Source organism: Pteropus vampyrus, unplaced genomic scaffold, assembly GCF_000151845.1.
Source record: "Pteropus vampyrus isolate Shadow unplaced genomic scaffold, Pvam_2.0 Scaffold199, whole genome shotgun sequence".
Taxonomy (NCBI): domain Eukaryota; kingdom Metazoa; phylum Chordata; class Mammalia; order Chiroptera; family Pteropodidae; genus Pteropus; species Pteropus vampyrus.
The window spans coordinates 2,932,157-2,935,584 of NW_011888980.1; positions in this window are offsets into that span (position 1 = coordinate 2,932,157).

Consider the following 3,428-nt stretch of genomic DNA (forward strand, 5'->3'; position numbering starts at 1 on the left):
ACTTGGGGTTGGTCTCACTCCTTAGACATTAACCTCAGTCAAACCTACTACCGGCATCCTCCAGGCTCTTTACAGGTCCAAGTACAGAGAACCACCAGGAAGACTAGCTATGCAGTGCCTGATGAACGACATTTTTCATGATCAGAACAAGATGATGTAGTTTCAAGTGTCAGGGACCCTTGAAACGGGAAGGTGTCTTAGAGGCCATTTTGTTCAACCTCTTTGGGAAGAGGAGGCCCAGAGACAAGAAATAATCTGCCCAAAGTCACAGTGCTAATCATTGCCTGTGGGGAGTGCTGGACACTGGAAAATGATTGGGTGAGTTATGGCAACTCAGGGTTCCATTCTAGGGGTAAAACTTTCTCAGCTTTGCTCTGTACGAAAATTAACTATGCTGAGGCAAGTCCCACTGGGACATTATGACTGTATGATGCACCCTCTTCAAGCATCTCTCCAATCTATGCACCCTCTTCAAGCATCTCTCCAATCATTGCCTCTTCCTCTTCTGTGTCTAATTTCCCTCTGCCTCCCTCTTGTAAGGGCATTCATGATGGCATTTAGGGTGTATCGTTGTCAGCCCGAGCTGCTATAACAAATACCATAGACTGAGGGCTTAACCAATAGATATTTCCCACAGTTCTGGAAGCTGGAAGTTCAAGATCAGGGTGCCAACATGGTTGTGTTCTTGGTGAGAGCTCTATTTCTGGCTTGTAGATGGCTGCCTTCTTACCATATCCTCACATGCTAGAGAATGAGCTCTGATCTCTTCCTCTTCTTATAAGGGCACTAATCATTAAGGGGCCCCACCCTCATCGAAACCAAATAAACTCTCAAAGACCCCATCTCCTAATACCATTTAATTGAGGGTTAGGGTTTTAACATATCAATTTTTGTGTGGGGGAGAACATAAACATTCAGTCCATGGCAGGGCCCACTAGATAGTCCAGGATTATCCTCTCATCTCAAGACCTTTAACTTAATCATATTTTCAAAAACTTTACCATATAAGGTACCATTCAAATGTTCCAGGGATTAGGACATGGATGTATCTTTCGGAGCCATTATAAGGCTACCATAGTATATTTAGACTCCAGTCCAGTGGTTCTCCAATGAGGTCCTTGGACTAGCAGCATCATCATCATCTGGAAGTTTATGAGAAATGCAAATTCTTAGTAGCCCCGGAACTACTCAACCAAGAACTCTAGGAGTTGGAGCCCAGCAATCTGTGTTTGCACAAGGCCTCCAGGGGATTCTGATGCACACTGAAGTTTGATGACCATTGCCCTAATCCAGTACCCTTTTCTCAACACTGTGGTGCTTTGTCTAAAGTACTCTGTTATATTTTCATTCATAGTTCATTCAAAGATTCCTAGATATCTTCCCAACTTGGTCTCCACTTCCACGCCATTTCTGATGGGTAGGTGAAAGCCTGAACTGTTTTGTGCGGAAGAAATAGTACCAGGATTGATTAGCAAGGTCTGTCACAGCAGGAGAGTGACAGTGATACCATCGGCATCATCCCTAACTTAGCCTATAGCTCTCTGGGGTAATTCGTGATTTAAAAAAATCGCATTTCACATTTTCTTTATGATGATGTTATTAAGGGGGAAACTTAAATTGTCCTTGGTTTGTACTATTTTACGTTGTGTTTGCAAGCTTTGTAATTTTAGGAGAGATCCTACTTTGTATTAACCACAAATATCTTCATGAGTAAAACCAAAACAAAATAACAGAAAGAACTTACTGTTTGTTTGTTTGTTTTTGAAACCAAAGCTGCAAATGACTCTGTGTTGATGGAGAGCTCTGTATTTTTATTTGGCAACTAGACCTGGAAGGCCAGGGCTAGGATTTATTCCCTTCCCAGGACGCTCCCCTAGGGCCCTACTCCATGCCCACAGAGTACTCTGTGGTTACTTTTCATAAGCTGCCATAATTTTCAAAGCCCAAAGGGCTCATAATCAGATTTGGGAAAGCTGCTCCATTTGTAAGCATCTGAGGCTGGCTTTCATGATGTTGTTCCCTGAAGGGAGCGATGAGTGACAGCAAAGACGTCCTTTTTTTTCTCACTTGGGGATAATCCTTTGTTTAGCAGGTCTTTATTGTCGTGGAGGAAGTTTACTTAGCTTCTGATCCCACTGAACTGATTCAGCAACTACACCAACACCCGCACCCCACCCAGCACCTCTGCACAGATGGGGCCGTATTCTGAAAAGAGGCACAAGAGAAGGGCAAGCACATTGGTACACATTTATGTTTTTAGGCAGATCTTTATCTCTTCAGGCCTGTGGGTTTTGTCCCTCCACCTGAAACCTCAGCATCACTCAAATGGGAACTGTTTTCAGCTAGGGTTATACCAAAATGTATCCTCTTGCAAGGATAATGCCTTGTCCTCCAGGGAAATCGCTCCATTGTGTTTTTACCACCACTTCTCTGCCTCGAGAAAAGCCCAAACATCTAAAATACAGGTTCTAAATCACACGCAGTTTTTCAATACCAATCAAGGGAGTCTTCAACAAGGCTCCTCTTTCGATTACTTTCCTTTTCACAGTGTTTTTCCTTAGTCTTCTTTAAGGATTTTTTTTTTTTTTCAATTCAATCAGATTAAGACTCACTCAGTCCTATTGCTTAACTGTTATTTTAGTTCTCATTCTTAACCACTTCTTCATCAATTTTTAATGTCAAGTCCCTTGCTTCTTTTCAAGTAGCATGCTTTCACAAAAGAAGACAATTTTTCTGACCCCTCAATACTTTATAAGAAAATAATCATATTAATTATAGCTAACACCATGCCTTACACTCTTCTAAGAGTTTTCCATGGAGAACTCCTTTAATCTTTACAACAACCCTATGGGTAATAAACTGCAATTTAAATATGAGGATGCTGACTCAGAGGTTAAGTAACTTGCCCAAGGTCACACAAAATGCTTCATTTTTCCTATTATGCTTAGCAGGTTGCCCTAAGGTAATCATAGTCTTTTGTATGACAAGAAGGATCATACTTCTAGGAGGAGACTGTTTAGGGATAGTAGATCAATCTTTGGTCCTGAAAGAAGGCTTTCTCATTGTGATGTTTATTGCTAGCCAGGCCATGTGGGTTTTGAATCCTTGGGCCTTATTAAATACTAAGCTCCAAACAGCTGAGTTAACTGGCCAGTGAAAGGTCACATATTTGCAAAAAAGAAAACAAACTATCTTGGCCTCCAACTAGAATGAGTTTCATCATCCAAATCCTCTTTCTCATTTCATGGCTCCATAACTCAAATAACATTTTTCCCTGATTAGCAAAGTCATCCACCTCACCCCAATCATTCTGGGCAGAGACCCTTTTTAACTGCTGTTTTGCTCCATTGACTTCTAAGATGCTACTCATACTGGTTTCTTTACATCTGTCACAGGTGTATGCTTCTCTAATATATGCAAATGTCTTA